The sequence below is a fragment of the Pristis pectinata genome, chromosome 13 (genome assembly GCF_009764475.1).
Source record: "Pristis pectinata isolate sPriPec2 chromosome 13, sPriPec2.1.pri, whole genome shotgun sequence".
In the NCBI taxonomy this organism is placed as follows: Eukaryota; Metazoa; Chordata; class Chondrichthyes; order Rhinopristiformes; family Pristidae; genus Pristis; species Pristis pectinata.
The window spans coordinates 20,044,090-20,072,015 of record NC_067417.1 but is presented as its reverse complement, the minus strand read 5'-3'; the positions used below and the strand labels follow the sequence as shown (position 1 = coordinate 20,072,015).

Genomic DNA, 27,926 nt, shown 5'->3' with positions numbered 1-27,926 from the left:
TGCTTAAGAAAAATACCTCCAATAATCTATAAGATTGTTGAGATCTCTTTTGGAAAATTGCAGTTTTGATAGTGAAATTTTCATTTTAAAACAAATATTGTAAAGATTATCAAAAATAAGTATTGCCAAAAAGATATCCAGTGGATATTACCAAAGCAAGACGAGTAATAACAAGAAGTTCATCACCATGCAGTTACAAGAGAGTTATGAATTACCTGCAACTCTAATGTGCTAACCTGCAGGTAACGTGCTCTTACCTGCTCCAAGGTAAGAACAGCTTGACACATCTTCACTCCCGGCAGAGCAAGTTTCAATAGTCACTTACAGACCGCTTTTATTGTGGTTAGACGTGCAAACAAAAATGGTTGTTGGTGAAATATTTGCAGTGGTCCAATTCTCTGACAGAAAAAAAATAGCAGTTCCACTCAGAATTGGCAGCTTTCACCCACAACACCAGACGGAGGTTCTGAACTCGGGAGCAAAGGCTGAAGTCCCGAATTTCCCCTCGGCTGGTGGCTGATCCCAAGACAAATGCACTTCCATGTAGGACACTATGTCCAGTGGGTTATTCCAAAAATCTGTGGATTTCATAGCAATTAGGCAGGAAAATCTGCCTGCCAAGCCTAAGAAATGGCTCTGGAGAGAATACAGGGTCATTTTCTTAAAACTGAGTTGATTTAAAACGTGTTTAATTATATTCATGGCTTATTAATATAATTTTGCTTAAATTTTAGTAGTGTTTTTAATTTATAAGTAGTTTTGAATTTAATGTGTGTCAGACACATTCACAGAATTTTAATTACCCGGGCAACTTTGATGGTTAGGAAGTCTGGGGTCGGGTTTAACCGGTTCGCAAGGCAGTTCGGAGGGCACTCGGATCGGGAAGACCCTGCGTATCAACTGGGTCCTGCTGATCAGCCCTGGAGCTGAGTGCCCGGTGAAAGGCGGTGCTCAGGGACCTGCTCCAAGGTAAGAACAGGCTCCGAGGACAGGGGAATAGTGCACTCAAGTTCGGGTGAGTGGAGTTGGAAGGTCGCAGGCCAGTAACTAATTATTTCCCTCATCCCATGAGAGGGAAACGCGTGGCACGGGCTGTGATCTAGCCTAATGTATGTGTTCAATATCCCTGAATGCTTTTGGACCAAATCTTGAGGTTCCCAAATAATGTATATGCATCAATTAGATGCGTTTCAAGATTGAGATTAAACAGCAATGAATATGATCACAGTTCGTTTCTAAATGAATAGGATGCTCTAATGGTCTGAATTCCAAAGGGCAGAATTCAAATCGTGATAGTAAAACCTGAATTACGAACTGTTCTGTGAAAAGTTTTTGATGAGTGTTATTGAGGAACACGAAAAGGTCAGAACTTTTGCTCAGCCTTGGGTAGTCATTGAACCCAAGTCCTGGCGATAGCATTGACCCTGCCAGCCAGTTCTGAACAGGTCTTTGAACTAACCTTTTACATCAAGACAAATGGGAAAATCATCCAAAATACTGTGACTCATTATAGTGACAGGAATTCTGATTTTTTTTTATTATTGGTATCTTTAAAATACTCCTTTTCTGTTAATGTCTATAACATAAACCTTTTGCATTCACAATCTGTTGTGACTAGTGCAGCCACATCAGCTGCACATTTCAAGCATTCTGAAGGTCACGTGAAAGAGATGTGGAGAATCAGAATCAGGTTTATTATCACTGACATATGTTGTGAAATTTGTTGTACAGTGCAAGACATATGCTGTAAAAATTACTATAAGTTACAAAAATAAGTAAATAGTGCAAAAGAGGAATAGCAAGGTAGTGTTCATGGACCTTTCAGAAATCTGATGGCAGAGGGGAAGAAGCTGCTCCTGAAATGTTGAGTGTGGGTCTTCAGGCTTCTGTACCACCACCCCGATGGCAGTAACGTGAAGAGGGCAAGTCCTGGGTGGAGATGACCATCCTTATTCTAATATGATATTTAAAAATGAAAAATTAAAATGGGGGGTGAATGAAAACTATACACATTTTTAAAGAAAATCACAAATGACATAGAAAGTGACTATCAATGAGTATTTTTAAATATTTACTCAAAATTATTCAGATAATGAAATGTGAGTGTGAGAAAGAGAGAGAGCCTGCTTAGCGGGAACAAGACTTGCATCAAATCTGGTTTCAAATATTAGGCCTTATGGGAGAGCAGCTGCCTGAAACCAGCATGTGTGTGTAGTTAGTAGTTAATGACAAATTCTCTGGAGTCTTAAATTATAGAACATAGAACAGGACAGCACAGAATGGGCCCTTTGGCCCACAATGTGTTCTGACATAAGTATTCCGTCCTGCCTACGGAATGCCCATATCACTCTATTTTCCTCTCATTCATGTGCCCATCCAAGCCCTTCTTGAAAGCCCCCAATGAGTTTGCTTCCACCACCCTATCAGGCAATGCATTCCAGGCATCCACCACTCTCTCAGTAAAAAAACGTACCCCTCACGTCTGTTCTGAACCTATCCCCTCTCACCTTAAATGCATGCCCTCTGGTATTGGATCACTCAATAATGGGAAAAAGATATTGCTTATCCACCCTACAATAGTAGTGTAGTGGTTAGCATAACGCTATTATAGCGCCAGCGACCTGGGTTCAATTCCGGCTGCTGTCTGTAAGAAGTTTGTACGTTCTCCCTGTGTCTGTGTGGGTTCTCTCCAGGTGCTCCGGTTTCCTCCCCCATTCCAAAGACGTGCGGGTTAGGAAGTTGTGGGCATGTTATGTTGGCGCCGGAAGCGCGATGGCACTTGCGGGCTGCCCCCAGAACACTCTACGCGAAAGATTTATTTCACTGTGTGTTTCGATGTACATGTGACTAATAAAGATATCTTATCTATGCCCCTCATAATTTTATACACTTCCAACAGATCACCCCTTAGCCTCCGCTGCTCCAGATAAAAGAGCCCAAGTTTGTCCAGCTTCTCCTGATAGCACATGCCCTCTAATCCAGGCAGCATCCTGGTAAACCTCTGCACCCTCTCTAAAGCCTTGACATCCTTCCTGTAGTGAGGTGACCAGAAGTGCATGCAATACTCTAAATGTGGCCTAACCAGAGTTCTATAGAGATGCATCATAACTTCTTGATGCCTATACTCAATACCTTGATTAATAAATGCAAGCATTCCATAAGCCTTCTTAACCACCCTGTCTACCTGTGTAGCCACTTTCAGTGAGTCATGGACTTGCACCCCAAGGTCTCTCTGCTCTTCAGCACTGTTAAGGGTCTTGCCCTTAAGAGTGTATGCTACCTTAAGGGTGTACTCTCTCCTACCAAGGTGCAACACCTCGCATTTATCTGGGTAAACTCCATCTGCTATTTCTCTGCCCAGAACTGCAGTTGATCTATATCACACTGTATCCGTTGCCAGTCTTCCATACTATTCACTATTCTGCCAGTTTTGGTATCGTCTGCAAACTTACTAACCTATCCATCAACATACTCAACCAGGTCATTTATGTACAACAAACAGCAGAGGTCCCAGCACAGTTCCCTGCAGAACACCACTACTCACAGGCCTCCGGCCCAAATAAGTCCCTTCAACCACCACCCTTTGTATTCTACGGGCAAGCCAGTTCTGGATCCACACAGCCAATTCTCCACTGACCCCATGCATCTGAACTTTCTTGATTAACTGATTATGTGGGACCTTGTCAAATGCCTTACTGAAGTCCATATAGCTGACATCCACAGCTGTACCTTCAACAATCTCTCTCATCACCCTGTCAAAAAACTCAGACAGGTTAGTAAGACACAGCTTGCCGACGCTGGGTTTCCCTAATCAAGCCATTGGATTCCAGATGCTCGTATATCCTATCTCAAAGAATTTTCTCCAGCAGTTTCCCTGCCACTGACATGAGACTCGTCGGTCTATAGTTCCCCAGATTTTCCCTCGTTCCTTCCTTAAATAGAGGAACAACATTAGCCACTTGCCAGTCATCCGGGACCACACCCATGGTCAAAGAGGACACAAAGATACTGGTCAAGGCCCCAGCAATTTCCTCTCTCTCCTCCCTCAGTAACCTGGGGTATATCCCATTGGGCCCCGGGGACTTATCCACCTTAATACTGTTTAGGAGACCTAACACTACCTCCTCCTTCTCCTCTAAATGCCCTAACATGTTTCCATCCTCAGTTCCAATTTCTGAGTCCTGCATGTCCCTTTCCCAGGTGAATACTGAAGAGAAATACTCATTCAGAACCTCACCCACATCCTCTGCATCCAAACATAGATTCCCTTCTTTATCCTTAAGTGGTCCTAACCTTTCCCTCGTTATCCTCCTATTCCTAACATAGGTATAGAATGCCTTTGGATGTCCTTAATCCTACCTGCTAAGGACTTTTCATGGACCCTCTTGGCTTTCCTAATTCTTTTCTTGAGTTCATTTCTAGCTTCTCTATAGTCCTCACATGCTCTGTCTTATCCTAACTTCTGAAGATTTACATACTTGTCCTTTTTCTTCTTACTCCTCTGGACATCCAAGATTCCCTTAGTTTCCCATTCATGTCCTTCCTTCTAATCGGGTCATACCTGTCCTGTACTCTGTGTATTTGATCCTTAAACACTCCCCACATGCTCGATGTGGACCTGCCAGCGAAAAGGTTTTCCCAGTTTACTCTACCTAGTTCCTGCCTTATGCCTTCATAATTAGCCCTGCTCCAATTTAAAACCCTCCTGCTAGCCCCATACCTAGCGTGATCTATAGCTATCCTGAAAGTTAATGAGCTGTGGTCACTGTTCCCCAATTGCTCACCCACTGATAGGTGAGTCACCTGGCCAGGCTCATTACCCAACACCAGGTCCAGATTAGCCTGTCCCCTTGTTGGTCTGTCAACATATTGATTTAGGAACCACTCCTGGATACACCTAACAAATTCTGCCCCACCTAACCCCTTGCACTAAAAATGTCCCAAAATGGCAGATTAATCAACAAAAGGCAGAACATTCTGTTTTTGGCATCAGCCCTATTTTATCGAAACAATCATTTATTAATCATTTATCCTGGCTTCTGCCCTCTTCCTTTCCAGTCCTGACGAAGGGTCTTGGCTCAAAACGGTGACTGTTCATTTCCCTCCATAGATGCTGCCTGACCTGCTGAGTTCCTCCAGCATTTTTTGTTTGTTGCTCCAGATTTCTAGCATCTGCAGTCTCTCTTCTGTCTCCATTTATTAAAAAAGTTGTAGTTCTCTTGTGCGACTATCGAAGGCTTTACATTTTGGTGACTTGTCCAACTTCCTCATCTAGATTATCCCAATTGCCATATCTTCACTCACTCTTATAGGTGGGTTATCACTGCTCAACCTTCAACAGTATTCTTTCTTTGAGATCTGAGCAATAGTCCAGAAATTGAACTGGGATATTGAACAGTAAACACTGGGCTGGATTGAGCTGAACTCGACTATGCCTTGTGATTGCTGTATTGTTGCAGTGTGCTTCTCAAAGCCCTGATGGCTTTGTTGCTTCAGGTCACAGGTGGCAGCAATAAGGGTTCCATGCACAATCAGGGCTGTTTGCCTTCTGGCAACTGCTTTTCCACTAAACAAAGACATTTAGAAAATGTTGGCAAACTTTTAAGGAATTAAACAAATTGAAAACTAATAAATTTTCATCAAAGTTATTTCATCAACTTTGCCTCCCACTTCCACCCTGCCCTCAAATTTACTTGGTCCATCTCCAACACCTCTCTCCCCTTTCTTGATCTCTCTGTCTCCATCTCCGGAGGCAGATTATCCACCAGCATCTTTTACAAACCCACTGACTCCCATGGTTACCTTGACTACACCTTTTCCCACCCTGTCATTCGTAAGGATGATATTTCCTTCTCCCAGTTGCTCTGCCTCTGCTGCATCTGTTCTCATGATGAGGCTTTCCACTCCAGGAGATCTGAGATGTCCTCTTTTTTTCAGTAAACGGGGTTTCCCTTCCACCACTATCAATGCAGACCTCACCAGCATCTCCTCCATTTCCCATAAGCCTGCCCTCACCCCAATCCTCCCAAAATAACAGGGATAGGGTTCCCCTTGTCCTCACCTAGCACCCCACGAGCCTCTGCATACAACACATCATTCTCCAGAACTTCAGCTATCTCCAATGGGATCCCACCACCTGGCACATCTTCTCCTACCACCTCCCCTCCCCCTGCTTTCTGCAGGGATCACTCTCTCCGCAACTCCCTTGTCCATTTTTCCCTCCCTACCCATCACCCTCCTGGCACTTATCCTTGCAACCGTGCAAAGTGTTACACCTGCCCCTACACCTCCTCCCTCATCACCATTCAGGGCCCCAGGCTGTCCTTCCAGGTGAGGCAACACTTCACCTGTGAATCTGAGGGTGTCATTTATTGTATCTGGCACTCCCCTTGCGGCCTCCTCTACATTGGTGAGACCTGACGCAGATTGGGTGACTGCTTCGTCAAGCACCTTTGCTATGTCCGCCACAACAGCCAGGATCTCCGATGGCCAGCCACTTCAATTCCACTTCCAGTTCACATACTGACATGTCTATCCATGGCCTCCTCTACTGCCACTTTGAGGCCAGGTGCAGGTTGGAGGAGCAACACCTCATGTTCCATCTTGGTAGTTGCCAACCTGACAGCATCAACATCGATTTCTCTAACTTCTGGTAACCCCTCCCCTCTGTTTACCCCCGCACCTTTGTTTTTCCTCATTCCTCTGACCCCTTCACCCCCTCTCTTTCCCCTCCCCCACCCTCACGACCTGCCCATCACCTCCCTCTGTTTTCCCAACTCCTTGCCTTTATTCCATGGTCTACTGGCCTCTCCTATCAGTTTCCTTCTGCTCTAGCCCTTTGCCTCTTCCACCTATCACCTCTTAGCTTTTCACATCATTCCCTTTCATTCCCCTCCTCCACTCACCTACTTTCCCCCTTTCACAGGGACTCGCCTATCACTTACCAGCTTGTGTTCCTCCCCTCACCCCTCACCCCTCACCCCTCCCTTTTTTAGTTAAAGTTGTCAACCACATTCTAACAAAGGGATTGCATTATATACACATAATCTGATAGCCAATATAAAGCTAAGGAGTCAGATACAAGGAGTATCAGTGTTGTACATTTTTCATCTTTAAAACTGGCACAAAATAATTAAAATCTGCATCAAAATGCTATATTGGTTCAAGGGCTTGATGGTCATATCTCGCTCTTGCCTGAATCCGTTGCATATAATTGTGTTAATAAGGAATACTGCATCTATTATCAGAATCTTTTCAGAACTTCTTGTCTGTGCACCTGAATTGTCATTTTGTTATCCCACCCAACAGATCATGTCTGGAGCAGCAGGCAAGCAGTTCATAAGTAGCATTTAATAGGATCCCTACTTTCATTGAGGTAAGACACCAATTCATTGTTTAACGTTCGGTGAATGTTTGTCAATCAAGTACATTTAGAGAGTGTACTTATGAGGGACAAGAACTTATTTCTTATAGTTAGCTTGTTCTTCTTTGCTGAAGGTTCAGATGCTTTTTGACCTAATCCTGGGACCTATTACTTCAAGCATGTAGGGTGTTAACAACAGAATATTTGCTCCTGTTGCATAAAGAGAAGTAATTTGCAAGATGGCTTCTTTTAATAGTAGCAGGCTCTAGTGGAATGATAATTAGAAAGACATGCACAGTACCAGTGTAAATGATGGTCACAGTGATTTCAATTTTTCTTGCCTTTGGCTCTTTCCAAACCACTTTATGGGACATCAACAGCATAAATTAGTTTATTGTGTTTTGGAGGCGTTTCAACCGAACTTTAAACCAGGATCTCTTTCTGATTGGCAGTCACAAATGTTTCAGGATTGTACTACATTGTGCATCGTGCCACCTTGTTAATTCTCTCATTAAATGCCTCCTTAAACCAACTTTTTTTGATCATAGTTGTTCACCTCCATTAACTCCTCTCCAAACTCCTGTCCAGTGCTGTGAAATGTTGTGGGATATTGCTGTTGTTGACTCTTTCAATTACTGATCATCCCTGGGAATGCAACATCCCACTGCATGAATTGATTCTTATCTTTTTGTAATAAATTAGTTAAAGTATTCCGTCATCTGCTAAAAGTTGGCATGTGTTTACTTGCAAACTGCTTACTGCCTGATAGCTTATCATGAGAGGGAAAGCTGAATTAAGAAAGGAACCAAAAGTCTGGCAGCTTAAATGAGAAGTTTATGATAATAATAGGATAATAGCCTGTGGAAGGAATGGTAAAATAGGATTACTGCTAAGGACATTAAGAAAAAATTCATATTTGGGTGTTTGAGGGACATGGGGAAAAGAAAACAACCTCTGTGTTTGCAACATTTAGCAATTTTTCAATTATTACATACTAAAAGGATTCTTTCAACTAATGCGAGAATGCATAAATCATGAGGAAGATCACAAGATTATTGTTGCAAGTAACGTCATGTAAAAATGCAAGAAATTGGTACAAACAGCAGATAAAACAGTAAATATTTAAATATTAAGGCCATGTACTGCAGTGAGAAACTGAATGAAGTTATTCAGCTAAGTGAGTTCACATTTTTCTTCAATTAATTGTATTATCAACATGAAAATATACAATCTACCTCAGCAAGTTTTCATTAACTTTTATTTAAATCTGTACCGAAGATCCCACTTGCCATTACACACTAAGGCTCAGAATTTGACTGTGGTATGAAACGTGTGCTGGAATCACAATCTGTGAGGAAAATGCACCAGACTGACACAGAACAGCTCGCAGCTGAAATTAGACTGCACCTCATTATCACAGTTGGAGCACTCAGTCAGCATCAGCCTTACTGTTTCGCATGTTAGTGCACTTTCACAGGAGTAGTTCAGGAGTTGCTGGCACCAACTAAACCCAACCGAACTTCCTGTTATTCAGACCTGGGGCTAGAAATTTGTTCGCACAACTCTAATAAAATGGCACTATGCACTTGAAAATTAAGGGCCATTGGGAAATTCATTTCTTCATTTCCGGCTAAAATTTTCACTCATCCCAGCACTTTTTTTTCTGGTATGAAACTCTCTCAACAGTCGTGCAACACATGAAATATGTCTACAGTGAGTTTTTTTAACCTCACTGGCGTGAGGAATATCGGTTCTTATTTACTAACCACAGTTCCTTTGAGGTGGTGCTATTTAAAGAGCCAGCACCAAATCTCACTCTTTGTTTTCACTGAGATCTCCAAAAACTTCAAACATAATCACATGGATGTGCCTGGACTGCTTTGCCCATGGAGGCCAGGTCATAGTCACTCTCAGGTTCTTAACCTCAAGATTGTAGTCATCTTCAGCTATTCATCCCTGATACATCACATTGAGCTGCTCATTGTTAGAGTGGACAGATCACTCAAACTCCATACCATGAAAGGAGACCATCTGTATTCCAGCTTACAGAAGCAGGCAGAGCACACATCAGCCTTTTTCCTGCATTGCAGACTTTACCAAAGTGCAGGCATTCAGGAACTTCCCCCATGTCCTTTTAGAGACCTCCCTGACAACCTCTTCCTAATAGGACCTGGCTGTAGATCTGCAAAGTCTCTGTGGTGCTCATGCACAAAGAATGTTCCCCCTCAGGCACTGTTCTTTGCTAGTTTATATAGGCCCCTTTGACCTCCTGGTAGCACAATCCTAGCTTTCTCCCCATCACTGCGTTATCTATTCATTCAGTAGTACTACTCCCCTGTAGAAAGAATGTTGCTTATACGGTGACTTGGCTGTAAAGATTGCACTTGATGCAGGAAATTTCAACACCTCAATAGGAAACAGGCTGAAACTGACAACATCAACTTGCACAAGAACCCCAAATCACTGTTCTATGAAATTGTAATTGAAGTTGTTTCTCTATATCTGACTTGCACAGTGTTAGAATGACAGACAATGCTGTTTGACATGGAGCAATTTCTAGGCTCTGGTTTCTAATGAGTGGGTCACACAGTACATTAGGTGCATATATGTGGGTCAGTTTGCTTGTCCAGACATCAAGCCAGCCTTGGCCATGCACATGAAATAAACACGTAACAGTGTGCTTCAACTTTCTAGATAATGTAAGGCATTCTACTGTGTTGCGAAGAGAATTTCAGCCAAATTGGGGTTACTGATGCCTAAAAACTGTGTCATGCTCTGTATTCAATCTATTTCTTTCTTTACCCATTGTTTTTCCCTTTAAGCAAGGATGCAGAGTTCTGTTCAGTTGTTTCTCAGTTGCTGCTGGCAGATTTCCAGTCACATGCCAAAGTGACCACATGTGAGCATGTGCACTGACATTATCAGGCTGTTTGACCTGGGAGGTATATTACACGTGAATAAGCTAGGGCAAGTCTTCAGTAGATTCAAGTTAATTCACCTTCACAGAATTTGTAGTTCAATTTTTAAAAAGAAAAGGTTTGCATTGTTCTCCTAACTGGTAAACAAGTTTTGTTTTTAAACCCAGAAAGACCTTCAGCTGCACTTCCATGCTCTGGATTTATTTTTCAGTTAAATGTATTATGATTGACAGCATGTTTCTGATGAAAAAGCAAAAAAAGCGGCTGACACGGAAAATCTTAAATAAATACAGAAACTGCTTTAAACATGCAATTGGTCAGGCAGCGCAGATGAAGAGAGAAACAAAGTTAAAGAGAGAAATATTAATTTTAATTGGCCAATTTAGCCAAAAACATTTGGAAAGTTTGTCATCTGAAACTTCTGAAATCAGCATTGAGTCCTGAGGGCTATAATGTTCTAAGTGGAAGGAGGAGTTGCTGTTCTTCAAACTTACTTTGGGTATTCTCAGACCAATATGAGACAAAAGACATAAAGTAGGAACAGGAATGAGAATTATGGGAAGCTCAGGTTCACTCGTTGTTTACTGAATGGGGTGATCTGTAAAATGGTTACCCAATCTGTGTCTGGCTTCTCCAGTGAAGAGGAATCTACATCTTCAGCACAAAATATAGTACATTAAATTAGAAGAGTTACAATCAAGTTGCTTCTTCACCAGATGGTGGGAAGGGAAGAATTAAAATGGCAGTTGTTGCATCTCCTCCAATTGCATGGGAAGGTGCCATGAAAATGGAAGGTGTTGCTGGAGATGGAAGAGACAACAAAAGCATTGCAGAGGAAACCATTCCTTTGGAATGCTGAAAAGAGGGAGGGGGAAGATGTGTCTGTTAGTGGCATCATAAAGAAGGTGGTGGAAATAACAGAGGATGATCTGTCGAATGTGGGGGCTGGTGGTGTGGAAGGTGAGGATAGACGGTTCCCTTATCTTGTTCTGGGTGGGAGGAGAGGGGGATTGTAGAATATGAACAGTTGTAGTTGAGAGCCCTGTCAACTATGGTGGAGGGTAAACTATGTTTAAGGAAAAAAGCAGACATCTTTATGGTGTGCGTGTTTATGATAATCCACATACCAAACTCCTAATTTCATTCAGATCACTTATGGGAAAGTCAACAGGATAAGGCAGAACTGCAGAGAAAACCTAATGTTATAGCTTATGTAAACCCCCACTAAATGATAGCACAGGTCTATACTCTCAGTATAAAAATATGCTGGGAAAAATACCCATGCTTCCTTGTAATTTATCAGCTACTCACAAAGTCACAAGAACATGTGGTTTTGAGATACGTGCTTCCTGAGAGAGACATTTTGTTAGCAGAAAACTAAAGAGCAGCCAATCATGAAACAGCCTAATGATTCTTTAGCACTTCTAAAACAGCTAACAAGCCACTTACCCATTATAAATGTGGAAACATTTGCTCACCCAGCCAAGGAGTGCACAATGTTTGTTATAAGGCTCACCAGCAATTTATCCATATGGTCTTAGATGCAGTAACCCAGCTCAGTATAAAGTCTACAGCTTTAATTTTGGAACAGGGAACAAATTGGTTTCCAGGTTAGTAACAGCTGAACAATTTGTGGGTACTTATAAAGAAAACTAGTAATGGTTGTAAATAAATGAACCTTGATTTCACACTACTTATGTGTATAGAGCCTATCTTGACATTTAGTCATACAAGGCCTTTTCTAGGATTTGAAAGAAATGAGACTATCATAGCTTTTAATTAAGTATGAGAATAATTTTTTTGTGTCAATACAATCTACCACTAACTGAGCAATGCCTCTATTGGGTTTTTGGATGTAATTGTAGATTTAATGATATAGTAGGAATATGGAGTAAAACTGTTTGGAATCTTTTGCCATGAAACACACTGTTGTGATAAGGCAAACATGCAAGAGATTTGGCATGGCTGACATTGGGCCTTGACCTCTTATACTGGAGCGAGTAAGGTTTCAGAGATAACCGATAAAGGAGTTTGTAAGACCTAGGATTGCAATAACCCTCAGGTAAATGAACTTATTGATTCAGCCATTAAACTATCCTTCTTTCAATCAACAAAGATCTTCACTTACAATCAAAGCCTGGGGTTAGCTTGTGTACTTGACTGAACAATATATCTCTGTAACTGTTTGTATCTTCCTTGCAACTTGCCTCCCCACTTATTTGTATGTTCTGTGCAAAGTTGTCTATCATTGTATTCTCTTGCTTCCTCCAAATCATTAATATTTGTTGAGAACAATTGCATTCCCAGGACTGAGCCCTGTGATATCCTACTGTTTACAGGTTGCCAACCTGAAAGTGAGCCCCTTTATTCCTACTCTCTACTTCCATGCATCTTTGTGAAGCATCTTGTCAAATGCCTTCTGGAAGTCCAAATATAATACATCTACTGGTTGCCCTCTATCCACTCTGGTCAAGAGTTCCTCAAAAAAAAACTCCAATAAATTTGTCTTTACTTACCTTAAATACACCTGTACCATTTATTTTAGTCATTTGCTGTGGTATTGTGTCCCACGGTCTCTCCATCCTTCAGAAAAAATGTTTTTTTTTAAATCTAAGTTCGCTATTCAATTCCTTGATGATTATTTTATATAGATAGCCTGAAGCTATTCTCTTTCCTACAGGTGGAAATCTTTTCTCTGTATTTACTCTTTCAAAACCTTTCATAATTTTAAAGACCTCGATTTGGGCACCCCACTGTTATTTCTCAAGAGTAAAAAAGGCCCAGGACTCAGACTGTTCATCCTTTCCTGATATGTTTTCCTGCTTAGTTTTCATATTGTTCTTTTAAATTTTCTCTGTACCCTATTAGGGGCTCTTTGTCCGTTTTATATTCTGGCAACCAGATAGCACACTTCCATCAGGAAATGAAGATACATTATATTGGAAGTTGGGTGAATCAAAAAGCACCTGAAATATCAACACTGCTAGGCTAAACTTAAAGGCCAGTGATTTAAATCTAAATAAGCGCTTCAGACTTCACACGGCTGCAATCAGTGGAAAAAGTCATTTGAGTGACCACAGGAATAGTCAACTAGATAAGTTTAGTGGAGGCTTTTAAAGGAAGGAAAAAACAAAAATGTAAGGATTAAAGGGAAGAATTTGAAAAATGCGTCCAAGATGACCACAGTGGAAAATGAAACAGAAGAGGGTGGATGTAAGGATACCAAATATGGAAGATTGAATGATACACGTGGTGCATGTTTTGGGCATATTGAAGACAACTTTTTTAATTCAATATGCTGGCATTGATGATCCACTGGAGATTTGTGGATAGAAATAGGGACATCATTGGAAGAGTAAATTGTGAAGTTGATATTTTTGCAAATAAAGGTTTATTAAGATGCAAATATTTCTTCATTATAGACAATGTATTTGGAACGAATTGTGAATGAAGGCTTTTAGTGAAATGTGCAAACTTTGATGTAAATGGGGGAGTTGTTATCCTCCACTTTCCCATACTTGGGCATAATTATGCAAACTCTCAGCCTCTCTCTACCCTTCCCTCCCCTACCTGACTCCATCTGCCAGTCAACACCTCCTTACCAGGAGCCACCATTACTTGCCAGCTCTTTCCCCACCTCTTCCCCTCACCTCTTTATACTGGTTATCTCCCCTTTACTCTTTTTCATTCCGGATGAAGGGTCCCGATCTGGAATGCTGACTGTCCATTTCCCTCCATGGATGCTGCCTGGCCCGATGAGTTTCTCCAGCAGCTTGTTTTTGTGCTTCAGATATAGATTTGGATCTGTGCATGAAGCACCAGTGGAGAAGACAAATACAGTATAAAATGTAGAAAGGTTTAGACAATTAATGATGAATGGGGTTACATGAAGGCATAGAAAGCATTGCAGATTTTTGGCAGCCAAAGCTTAAGTAGAACTGAGGAACTGATAAACCTTTATTTTCAAAAATATCAACTCCACACTCTTCTAATGACATCCTTATTTCTATCCGTGCATCAGCTAGAGCAACAAACAACGTAACCTCAGTTTGATGGCTTGGAAGTGGGGCTGGGTCTTTGTGAAGTGTTTACAAAGAATTTAGCCCTATTTGTAACTTCACGGCACCAGTTCCAAGAGTCAGCATGTATCCAAGCAAATGGAGGCAGGTTGAATGAGAGAGTTGTCTGGGACTGTGCAGTTCCTTCTGTGTGTATTATCTACAATAGCTTTGTAGGCGGCATAACTCTTCATCTGACTGTCTGCTGATACATGGAGACAGCTTCTTGTAGTGTGGGATTAGTTTTCATCATATCAGTATGATTGTTATGACAATCTTTATACTACGGAGAATCATAAGATTGTTGTTTGTTTGATCACAGATGAACATTATTGGCTAAACCGACCTTTATTGCCCATTGCTAATTGCCTTTGAGGCAATGGTCAGCCGTTGGAGTCCTGGCATTAATGGGATGTAAATGTTATTTGCCACTTTTCAGCCCCTGCTGTGCAGCCCTGCATTACGTCATTATCTGAGGTGCGAAGAACCGTACATAGTTGGTGAAGGTATTTCTGCAGGGAGAAAGCTGCTGGATTTTGACCCAGAATCAGTGAAAGAAAGGCAAGAGCCTGGAATTTTCTGGCAGAAGTGAACTATCAGTACTTCTTGTTCCAATATTTACTTCCACGCTCATTTCCATGTCTCAATGCTGTTCTTTGTGAAACAAAATGAATGTTTTTAATTTCTCCTAATTACTGACGCACTAAGAGGAAGTTTTGCCTTGTTATCTTCCCAAAAATAAAAATGGTTGTCAAGCAGATTCCACTGGTTGTTAATAATTCTAGTGTGCCTTTCTTCATGCAGTAAATCTTAAGGCATGAAATACATAGCTGCATCCAGCTGAATAGTTAATCAGAATTGCACATATTGTATGTCTGCCATCAGTACTATCATCTATGAAGGGAATAGGAGTCTCCAAAGTGAGGTGTGTAACATGTCTGCAAATGTGGGTTGGTATAGAGGACCTCGGGTAGCATCCAGGCTGTTGTTTGTCTTTCCTATGTTAATCCAAAAACTTGAGGTATCCTTTGTTGTCAGGGGAAATATAAACACACAGTTACCACACAGGAATGTAAAAATCAATAGTAGTGCTGTAATATTTCCTTTATATCACTGTGATGCTTTTAGAAACCACCTAGCCAAAGAGTCATTGGAAACCTGCACAAAATACTGTGAATTTGTGCAAGATGTCCCTAAACACGTTTTAAATGAATCTGTCACCCTTTGCTGGTAGGCAGTCTTGTCCTCAGTATTCCTCAGAATGGGCAGTAGGACAGTCTTAATAGATCTTTACCTATTTCTCCAATTTTATTTGCTCAATTTGTGCTTGTAAATCCATTTAACTTAATCAGAAACTAAGAGTGTACATAGGAACTTAACAATGATTACTTTAAAGGGGTATTTTCAACGTTGGATATTACATGCATATGTGCATTTCCATGCATCCTTTTAGGACCAAAGATTATTATAACCTGCTGGTACCACCCCCACTCCCACTCTTCCCAACTGTGTATATCCCTCCTGATAACCTAATAGCCTTTGGGTACAATTACTGTGCACAACCATTCACTTAGCCAAGTACATATGGATATGGTATTTTTCCTGAATTACCCACCCCGTTTACATCTGTCAGTTTTCTTCCACCTCTGATCAGGGAAGAGAAAATAATGCTCTTTATACCGTGTGACACAAAGGCCTTCAGATCAGTCCTTAAAACTAGTTACTGCTATTTCAGTGTGATGCCTAAGACAATATCAACATCCTTAAGTATCTGAATTCTAATTTTTAAAATAAAAAATGAAAGGATAAAATATCCCTGTTATTATTGAACACTGGAAACATAATCTGCTGCAAAAATTTAGCTTTTTTTATTGACACCTTTTGTGAAGTCAGCCATTTATTTGATCTTGGAGTTCCTTGCTGTAGAGTGTTTAATATTTGAGTAAATGTGGCATTTTGATTGCGCTGGGAGGGGTGGAGGCAGAAATTTAATAATGACTTAAAAATATATGGAGACTGTGCTTGGTCTGCAGGCTGGAGCCATGAGATAATCTGGAACAGATTGGCAGAGCTGCTAGGGAAATATGGGGAGCAGTGATGGGATGTGGGGTGTCATACCTCCCTGTCATAAAATGTCCACATCTGTGATGACGACTTTCAAAATATGTTCAGTTAGCTTATTTGAAATATGCTCAGTTTGATGTTATTACAATTAAATACACGAGTTTACCTTTAAGGTCATAGCAAGTGAACAATGGACTTTAATAGTATTTTTAACTAATATATGTTTTAGGGATAGGAGTTGCCAAATCAGTGCTACACGTGGACAAGTAGTTTGGAAACATTTAATGCCAACTTCACACTGTACTCCATGACTTACTCACATTTGGATTTTCATGAAAAGTATCAGAGGAACATGTAGTCCACTAACACTTTGAGTGCAAAACCTGATTCCTGTGTGAGGTTTAGGAGAAATCAAGGGAAAAAATATATATTGCTTGTGAAATAGATAAATACACCCTTCACTGAGGAACTTCACCGCAAGAAAATTCAAGTTTGTCCTGCTAATATGCAAATAGTTTAAGACATTGAACTGAAAGGGCTGGATTACCTTTCCTCCCAGATAATCAACTTTCTTGCTTGTACTTGATAATTTGGCAGCGTAACCTATTCTGGGTTATCCAAAGGTGATGTGAAGGAACACTCCTGGAACGTGTGTTGATGTTTGTTTTAAAGAATGACTCATTTCTTGTGAGGAATTTTCAATGTAAATGCATTCTTAATCAGATACTGTTTTTATTAATATTGGAGACATAACTATTCAAATTTATAGATTACATAATATATATCACTTCAGAAAAGAACCTATTGTTCTATCTTATCAGGGTGTGCAACTGCGACCAGACTATCAGCCTTAATTCAATTTAAATCAGCCATGCATCACACCAATGTCTTTCAAGGCTGGGCATTTCCAAACAGCATCCCCTAACTATTTATTGCCTTTACAGTTTCTCAACTAAGTGTATCTTTATTCCCATCTCCCATGTTTTAACGAAATAATGTTTCTCCTGTGCCTGAGGTAATGCACTAATGTATTTTGGACATTCCACTAGGGCATAGGGCCTCCCCAGGTTATGGAAGACCTGACTTATAGAAATATGACTGTATGCAAATTCTTCCTTAAATATTTAAATAAATATTCAAGATAGTACAGGTCGTCCCTAGGTTACGGCAGGTTTCCGTTCCTGTAAGCTGAACATTTCACAAGTTGGAAAAGCAGGCACAAACTGAGTTCTGAGGAAGCAGAAGATGCCTGCAGCCCTGGAGCAACCAGCAAATCCATCCTGCTGATCTCCAAAATGTTTGTTCGTATGTACAGACCATACATAAGTCAAGCATTTGTAAACTGGGCAAGACCTGTAATAATAATAATAATAGTGTTCTGTGGTATTCTTTGGCAACTGCGTACTTTATACGTTCCATAAGTTTAATTAAGGTTGTATTAGGGTGATTATTCAATGAAATGAAAGAATTATAGGAAGTGTATGCAGAGCAATATTATATGGGTAGTTAGACATCTCTGACATGGAAAAATTCGCTTACGGACAGTTCTCAGGAATGGAACCCTTGCGTAACCTGGGGATTGCCTATATTTGTTTTTTGACTTGATGTGGCATTTTCATTATTGTTCTTAAGTAACTGACTGTCTAATCGTCAACTAATTCTGCTTCCTGTCCTTATTCTAAAGACCAGTGTTACTTCCTTGGGGAATTCCAGTATGCAAATATCACAGAAATGCTGTCCAAACTCAAAAGCTATCACTATAGTTTTTTTAAGGTTTTAGAAACTTCCCAATTCTATTTTAAGGGATCAGAACAAAGACTTTAAGAATGCATTTATGGTGCAAAATAATCAGTGGTGTGAAGAAATTTATGTTTCTTGACAGTAAACTGGCAGTGCTGGTCTTAAAATATACTTTAATCTGAAGCAGAGCGAGACTCCCTGGAGATGGTATTGGTCCATCATTTTGTTTTGACATCATATGGAGTGCAAATCCAATGTGGCCTCAAACCTGCAAAGTACTCGGGAACCAATTTAAACATTTTTTTAAAAAAAGGATTCTTCCTACCACTCTCAAAACATTTCAATTTCCAACTTTTCAGAGAGAGCTCTGCGTTTGGACATACATGCTCCGAGCTTACTCCTAAACAGCAGGGCTAAATTTCCAGCCAAGCAGGAGCCAAGAGTATGAACAGAATTTTGGCCACCCAGAACCCAAAGTATAGTTTCTAGTCTTGGACTGTACTGCAAACTCATCTTAATGTAAATGTTAGCTGGTACCAGATTGGCCAATTCATGATAAACATCACTGATGATAATGTGTCACAAGCATTACTCCTGATCAAGTTGCATTGTGCTCCATAGTTAACTCACTTTAGGGTTTAAATGCTGACTACCCACCATAATAACCTCAAACTCTATAAACTGGGAAAAAAGGAAAGTCACTTCAAAAAACAGTGAAGCAGTTTGGCAACTTTACATGGATTTAGCCCCTGAGTCTGTCAACAAATCATCTTACCATATCCTTCTCATTTCTGATGTGTCTATCCCATCACAGTCTGATTTGGTTGAAGGAAGCTATTCAATAATTAGAGAAATTCCACATCCAACTCTCTGTAAAAATTGTCTTGCGGTTCCATCAAAATTTAATTGGTCTGTAATCAGAAGTTATCTGAGTAATCCAAAGTAAATGTTTAAAAGCATGTGCCAAAGAAATTTGATGACATGCCTCTTTTGAAATGGTTCCCTTTTCAGTAAAGCATGTTTTGCACTGGATGTGTTCTGCAACATATTGGTAATTGGCTTATTATTGTCACATGTACTGAGGTACAGTGAAAAGCTTTTGTTTGCATGCCATCTAGATGGTTCATTCTCTACATGGGTACATTGAGGTAGTACAAAAGGAAAAATAAATGCAGAATGATTCAAGAAGCTTTGGGGAGAAGAGGCGAAGGTAAGTCTCTGGCAAGTTTCTTTCTTTCTTTGATTTGGTGTTTCCTTTAGTGCAGAGTAGTGAGAATGGCTCCAGGGTCAGTTGTGTGTTCAGCTTGTGAGATGTGGGAGTTCTGGGAGACATCCAGTCTCCCTGATAACTACATCTGCACGAGGTGCATCCAGCTGCAGCTCCTTACAGACCATGTTAGGGAACTGGAGCTGCAGCTGGATGACCTTTGGCTCCTACGGGATACCGAGGAGTACATAGACAACAGCTCCAGGGAGGCAGTCACTCCGAAGCTGCAGGAGGCAGGTAGCTCAGTGACTGTCAGGAGAAGGATGGAGAATAGGCAGGTAGTGCAGAGTACCCCGTGACCCTTCCCCTGAATAACAGGTATACCGCTTTGGATACTGTTGGGGGGGAACGATGTACCGGGGAAAGCCGCAGTGACCAGGTCTCTGGCACTGATCCTGATCGTGTGGTGCAGAAGGGAAGGGGGGGAGAAAAGGAGAGTGGTAGTGATAGGGGATTCCATAGTAGGGGGGGGCAGACAGGAGATTCTGTGGACGTGAAAGAGACTCCCGGATGGTATGTTGCCTCCCCGGTCAGGATGTTTTGGATCAGGTCCACAGTAATTTGAAGGGGGAGGGTGAACAGCCAGAGGTCATGGTACATATTGGCACTAATGACATGGGTAGGAAAAGAGATGAGGTCCTGAAGAGGGAATATAGTGAGTTAAGTAGGATGCTGAAAAGCAGGACCTCAAGGGTAGTAATCTCTGGATTGCTGCATGTGCTACGTGCCAGTGAGGGTAAGAATAGGATGATTTGGCAGATGAATGCATGGCTGAGAGATTGGGGCAGGGTTTCAGATTTGTTGATCAATGGGATCTCTTCTGAGAAAGGTATGACCTGTACAAAAGGGACGGGTTACACCTGAACCAGAGGAGGACCAATATTCTTGAGGGCAGGTTTGCTAGAACTGTTGAGGAGGGTTTAAACTAGTTTGGCAGGGGGATGGGAACCAGAGTGATAGGTCAGAGATTGGTTCATTTAGTGTACAAGTAGATGCAGGGTGTAGAAAGACTGTGGGGAAGGATAGGCAGTTGAAAGGGCAAAATTTCAGTCAGCTGGATAGGCTGAAGTGTGTATACTTTAATGCGAGAAGTATCAGGAACAAGGCTGATGAACTTAGCGTGTGGGTAAGTACGTGGAACTATGACATGGTGACCGTTACAGAGACTTGGCTGTTGCACGGGCAGGAATGGCTGCTGGATATTCCAGGGTTTAGATGTTTCAAAAGGGACAGGGACAGAGGTAGAAGAGGTGGGGGAGGGGCTTTGCTGATCAGGGACAGTGTCACAGCTGTAGAAAAGGAGGCTGTCCTGGAGGGATCGTCCACTGAGTCAGTGTGGGTGGAAGTCAGAAACAGGAAGGGAGCGATCACTCTATTGGGAGTATTCTACAGATCCACCCCCCCCCCCCACCCCCCAATAGCAGCAGAGACGCTGAGGAGTAGATTGGGAGGCAGATTTTGGAGAGGTGCAAAAATAACAGGGATGTTGTCATGGGTGATTTCAACTTCCCTAATATTAATTGGCACCTCCATAGTATAAAGGGGACAGATGGGATGGAGTTTGTTCAGTGTGTACAGGAAGGATTCCTGACACACTATGTGGACAGGCCGACCAGAGGAGAGGTCATGCCGGACCTGGTACTAGACAATGAGCCTAATCAGGTTTCAGATCTCTCAGTGGGAGAGCATTTTGGAGATAGTGACCATAACTCATTAACCTTTACCATAGCCTTGGAGAGGGATAGGAGCAGATGATATGGGAAAGTATTTAACTGGAGAATTATGATGCTGTCAGGCAGGAACTTGGGTGTGTAAATTGGGAACAGATGTTCTTGGGGAAGTGCACAATGGAAATGTGGAGGTTGTTTAGGGAGTGCTTGCATGGGGCTCTGGATAGGTTTGTCCCATTGATGCAGGGTAAGGATGGTAGAGTGAAGAAACCATGGTTGACCAGACATGTAGAATATCTTGTCAAGAGGAAGAAAGAAGTTTACCTTAGGTTTAGAAAGCATGGATCAGACAGGGCTCTGGAGAGATACAAGATAGCCAGGAGAGAGCTTAAGAATGGACTTAGGAGAGCTAGTAGGGGCATGAGAAGGCCTTGGAGAGTAGAATCAAGGAAAACCACAAGGCGTTCCACACGTATTTGAAGAATAAGAGGGTGACCAGAGTGAGGGTAGTGCCAATCATGGATAAAAGAGGAAACGTGCCTGGAGTCGGAAGAGGTAGGGGAGGTCCTTAATGAATACTTTGCTTCAGTATTCACCAGAGAGGGAGACCTTGACGTTTGTGAGGATGGCGCGTGACAGGCTGATACGCTAGAGCATGTCGATGTGAGGTAAGAGGATGTGCTGGAACTTTTGAAAAACATTAGGATAGATAAATTACAGGGGCCAGACTGGATATATCCAGGGTTGATACGGGAAGCTAGGGAAAAGATTGCTGTGCCTTTGGCGATGATCCTTTGTTCCTTTATTGTTCCTTTGTTTAAGAAAGGGAGTAGGGATAACCCTGGGAATTACAGACTAGTGAGTCTTACTTCAGTGGTGGGCAAATTACTGGAGAAGATTCTTAGAAACACGATTTATAGGCATTTGGAGAAGCATAGGCTGATTAGGGACAGTCAGCATGGCTTTGTGAGGGGCAGGTCGTGCCTCACGAGCCTGATTGAATTCTTTGAGGATGTGACAAAGCACATTGATGAAGGTAGAGCAGTGGATGTGGTGTACGTGGACTTTAGTAAGGCATTTGATAAGGTTCCTCACGGAAGGCTTATTCAGAAAGTCAGGAGGCATGGGATCCAGGGAAACTTGGCTGTGTGGATTCAGATTTGGCTCGCCCATACAAGACAGAGGCTGGTGGTAGATGGAGCGTAATCTGCCTGGAGGTCGGTGACCAGTGGTGTTCCACAGGGATCTGTTCTGGGACCTCTGCTCTTTGTGATATTTATAAATGACTTGGATGAGGATGTGGAAGGGTGGGTTAGTAAGTTTGCTGATGGTACAAAGGTTGGTGGTGGTGTAGATAGTGTAGAAGGTTGCTGTAGATTACAACAGGATATTGATAGAATGCAGAGCTGGGCTGAGAAGTGGCAAATGGAGTTCAACCCAGATAAGTGTGAAGTGATACACTTCAGGAGATCGAATTTCAAGGCAGAATACAAGGTTCCTGGTAGGACTCTTAGCAGTGTGGAGGAACAGAGGGATCTTGGGGTCCATGTCCATAGATTCCTCAAGGTTGCCACGTAGGTCGATAGGGTTGTTAAGAAGGCACATGGAGCGTTGGCCTTCATTAGTCAGGGCACTGAGCTCAAGAGCCGCGAAGTGATGTTGCAGCTCTATAGAATTCTGGTCAGACCACATTTGGAGTATTGTGTTCAGTTCTGGTCGCCTTATTATAGGAAGGAGGTGGAAGCTTTAGAGAGGGTGCAGAGGAGATTTACCAGGATGTTGCCTGGATTGGAGAACATGTCTTATTGGGATAGGTTGAGGGAGCTAGGGCTTTTCTCTTTGGAGAGAAGGAGAATGAGAGGTGACTTGATAGAGGTGTATAAGATGATAAGAGGCATAGATTGGTTGGACAGTCAGAGACTTTTTCCCAGAGCGACAATGGCTAACATGAGGGGACATAATTTTAAGGTGATTGGAGGAAGATATAAGGGGAATGTCAGGGGTAAGTTTTTTACACAGAGGGTGGTGGGTGCGTGGAATGCACTGCCTGCAGAGGTTGTGGGGGCAGATACATTTGGGACATTTAAAAGACTCTTAGATAGACACATGAATGATAGAAAAATAGGGGGCTATGTGGGCGGGAAGTATTGGATAGATAATGGAGCAGGATATAATGTCAGCACAACATTGTGGGCCGAAGGGCCTCTACTATGCTGTAGTGTTCTATGTTCTAATATAGTGACACAAGAAAGACTGCAGATGGTGAAAATCTGGAGCAACACACAAAAAAATGTTGGAGGAACTCAGCAGGTCAGGCAGTATCTATGGAGGGAAATGAACAATCGATGTTTCAGGCCGAGACCCTTCATTAGGACTGGCTATTCATTTCCCTCCATAGATGCTGCCTGACCTGCTGAGTTCCTCCAGCACTTTTTATGTGGTGATGCAGAATATAGTGTTACTGTAACAGAGAAAGTACAGTGCGCATCGACAAACAAAGTGCAAGGGCCATGTCGAGGTAGAGTGAGAGATCAAGAGTTCATCTTTATCACACAAGGGACCATTCAAGAGTCTAATAACAGCAGGAGAGAAGCTGTCCTTGAGCCTGGTGTTACGTGTTCTCGAGCTTTTGTATCTTCTGCCCATGGAATGGGGGAGAAGAGAGAAAGACTGGGGTGAGAGTGGTCCTTGATTATGTTGACTGCCTTTCTAAGGCAGCGGGAATTGTAGACTGAGTCAATGGCTGGTTTTTGTGATGAACTGGGCTGTGTTCCCAAGTCTGTAATTTCTTGTGGTCTTGGGCAGAGCAGTTGCCATACCAACCTGTGATGCATCTGGATATGATGCTTTCTGTGGTGCATCTATTAACATTGGTGAGGGTCATTGGAGACATGTCGAATTTCCTTAGCCTTCTGAGAATGTAGAGGCACTGATGTGTCTTTCTTGGCCATTGCATCTATGTGGCTGGACCTGGACAAATTGAAGCTCTCAACCATCTCTGCCTCAGCACCATTGATACAGACAGGGGTGTGTACTCTGTCCTGCTTCCTGAAGTCAATGGCCAGCTCTTTTGTTTTGCTGACATTGAGGGAGAAGTTATTGTTAAAGGCTTCCAAATAGTTGATTAGGATCTGCACCCAAAACGGGTGTCAGACCCTTTGGTCTTAAAGTTCATATGTGCCATTTTCCCAACAGCAATTTGACATCAGCAATTTCCCTAATGCTGTTTCTGAAAGCACTTTATAAGAAAAAAATAGAAATTCATTTGCACCATTTCCAAACTAGGGGCTTCCTTTGTGTAACACTGTTCTGTTACAAGGACAATTGGCATATGCACTTTAACTTCCCACATTAGTAACTCCTTTCCTCACACCTCTTATCTCAGGAACCAGCTCTTAAATCGTAGTATAACCAGCACTTTTCATCTACTGAAGACTGCTGGCAAGGAAAGGTGGGAACAGATTGGGTGAGGGGGTTGGTGGTGGGGGAATACTGAGGAACTTGGGACAAGTTTTTGAGGGTGCGTGTGGATGCACACTCATGTGCAGGAGGCAGCTTCCTTGTGCAAGAAGCATAAATGCCCTATGAATTACCTATTCGTTTGGAAGTCCTACAGTGCAGCCAGCCACCACTTCCTGGCATGAATTGCATTCATCAAAAGTGGAAGGTTCTCCACTTTGATTATGGAGCTACACTTAACTTCTGAAATGCAGCAGTTAAAGAAGAAATGTGTGGCACTCCTCAGCAGAGACAGCCTGCACTGATCCTAAGGTAAGGTTTCAGAGAGTGAGGGTGATCCTGACTTTGACTTTGTTACTTGAGGTTTGTTTAACCAACAGCCACCATCACTGGCATTATTTGGGCAAACTGAAAACCAAGAACACAGTGATAGGGTACACTGTTTTCTCCCACAAGTAGTTTACCCTTATTAATGGCTGGTGTCAGCTCACCCAGGAATGTGTGATCTTCGTCTGTGCAGCATCAATTTTTTAGGTATTGTGCAAATACATTTCTAGGATTTAATCTTTGCCAGTAGCTGTCTAGCACCTTTTTGAAACAACCTTCCTCCAGACTGCTGGAGGAACTCAGCAGGTTGAGCAGCATCTGTGGGGTGGGGGGGAGGAATTGTTAACGTTTTGTGCTGGAACCCTGCATCAGGATTAAGAGTGGAGAGGAGAGATAGCCAGTACAAAGAGGAGAGGGGATGAGGTGAGATGGGCCAGAGGTGATTAGTGGACAGAGAAGTGATGAAGGATGAGCCAGGTAGGGGATGGGGGGGGGGCGCGGTGGGGAGTTGGGAGACAGAACAGGTGGATGATAGATGGAGGCAGACAAAAAAAAGTGAGGCAGATGGAGTCAGGTCGGAGGAGAGGAGGTAAAGATGGAGACTGCTCGGAGGGTGATAAGCAGGAACACAAAGGGTACCAGTGCTGGAATCTGATTAGTAAGGAATGTAATATTGAGAACCATTAGGGGAGAGGTGAAGGACAGATGGAAGTCAGAATCAGATGGTGGAGCAGGGAGCTGGTGAATGGTAGGTGGATGGAACCAGGAAATGGAGGGGGATGAAAATTGGTGATGGAGACTGGAGGGGCGTGTATGGGAAATGGGACAAAAATGGGAGGACTACAGGAGGATTGGAAAAAGGGTGGGGGGGAAATTGCACCGGAGTTGAGGGTTACCTGAAATTGGAAAATTCAATGTTCATACCATTGGGCTGTAGACTACCCCATTGGAATATGAGGTATTGTTCCTCTAGTTTGTGTTGGGCCTCACCCTGGCAGTGGAAAAGGCCAAGCATGGACAGGGGAATTGAAATGACATGCAACTGGGAGCTCGGGACGGCCATTGCAGACAGAGCGCAGATGCTCTGGAAATTCGTCGCCTAGTCTGCACTTGGTTTCTTGTGTCTCTTTCCTAAAATTGCTGCTGAAACTAGATCAGATGCATTTAGGATCAATGTGCCTGGTTGTAACCTAACTAGCAGTCTTGAACAAAACTCCTGGAGACCATCACCGAAAGGGTTTTGTTTAAAAACAAAGTAGATAAGTAATCCAACCCAAGCTCCCAGTTGCATGAGTGTGCAGGCTGGAGAAGAGTCAAATGCCATAGAGTCCAAATGCATGGAAACAGGCCCACTGAGTCATTGCAGACCATTAAGCACCCATTTTCACTAATCTCGTTTTATTTTCTCCATATTCCCATCAATTCTGGCATAGGCTGATAAATGAGAAATAATATTCATGTCACAGAAGTTCCAGGCAATGACCATCTCCAAGAAACTCTGACCATCCACCCTTGATATTCAATGCCATTATTACCTGAATCACCCAAGATTAACATCTTGGTGCTCACTATTGTCCGGAAAATAAACTTGAACAACCATACAAATAATATGGTTGCAAGAGCAAGTCAAATCCTGGGTATCCTATAGTGAATCCTGTGGTGAATCATCTGATACCCCAATGCCTTTCCAACATCCACAAGGCACAAGTCAGGAGCATGATGGAAAACTCCACTTATCTGAATGACTGCAACCTATTTTATTAGGCACCTTTAAACCTGTCATCGTAACAGCACACACTGCTGTCATGGCGGTGAAAGGAGTGACCTTAAACATTCACTCCTTTCACCACTGACACCAGTGTGTACCGTTACATTTAGTACTTAGGCTACTCTGACAGCACTTCTCAAACCCATGACCTCTACTACCAAGAAAGGAAAGGGCAGCGGATATGTGGGACAACAACCATCTACGGTTTCTCTCTAAGAACCAGATGATCCTGACTTGAAATTATATTTTTTTTCTGCATTGTTGCTGGGCTTAAATCTTGGAATTCTCAACCCAATAGCACTGCAGGAGCAGCTTCGCTAGAAGAACTGTTGCAGTTCAAGGTGGATCACACCTGTCTTCTCAAGGTTAGTTGGGTTTGGGCAATAAATGCTGGCCTTTCCAACAAAGCCAGCATTCACAAAAATGAACAAATTTAGAAAGCAACACTGGCTTTGACTCTCATGTTGATGTGGTCCTCCAGCTTGGGTTCATTTCAATATTAACAATATGGGGCAACCTTCAGAATCAGAATCAGGTTTATTATCACTGGCATATGTTGTGAAATTTGTTGTTCTGCGGCAGCAGTACAGTGCAAGGCATAAAAATTACCTTGCAGTGCCCTCTTGCATCAAGAAGGTGATGGATAACTTTAGCAGCTCCCAGCAAAACAAAAATATGTAGCTCAGGGTTATGCCAAGATTTTGAACTTCTGACGGGGAAAGAGCATTATTCATTTAACTCACATTTCCATACTGAGGGCCTAAGTTATTTCTACACAAGTGTTATAAAGTATTTACAGAATGGAAATAGGCTATTCTGTTCAGCAGGCCCATGTTGTGTATGCTCCACCTGCAGCTTTCTCCCATTTTTCATCTAACTCAATTAATGTACACAAGTCTCTATCTCTATCTGTATGTGCTTATCCAAATCTTCTTAATTAAATTTATTTGCTTTAACTGGGTAGTGAGCTTCATATTTTAACTGCACTCTGGGTAAAGAAGTCTCTCCTAAATTCCCTAATGACCTTATTCGTGATTATCTTATGTTTATGGCCCCTAATCTGGCCTCACCCGCAAGTGGAAACATCTGCTCTACAACTACTCTTTCAAAGGCTTTTATAATCTTTAAGATCTTGGTCAGGTCACTCTTTGGCTGTGGAAACTCAAGATAGCCCTAATGCATATCTTATGCTCACTTTTGCCTAATCTGGTGCTCTTATGAGGTGTCTTCAGCTTGGGAGTGAAGGACTGCTGATTATCTTCTGAGGTTATGAAAAGACTGAACTGGTTGAC

The 27,926-nt window shown here is 42.2% G+C and overlaps 1 long non-coding RNA gene across 1 annotated transcript; it reads left to right on the top strand.

The window, feature by feature from the left end:
• Positions 1-900: 900 nt before the first annotated feature.
• On the top strand, positions 901-15,021 carry LOC127577542 (uncharacterized). The gene is made up of 3 exons (XR_007957393.1): positions 901-969; positions 7,309-7,375; positions 14,779-15,021. It is a non-coding gene; the product is annotated as an uncharacterized LOC127577542 (long non-coding RNA).
• Positions 15,022-27,926: the final 12,905 nt, after the last annotated feature.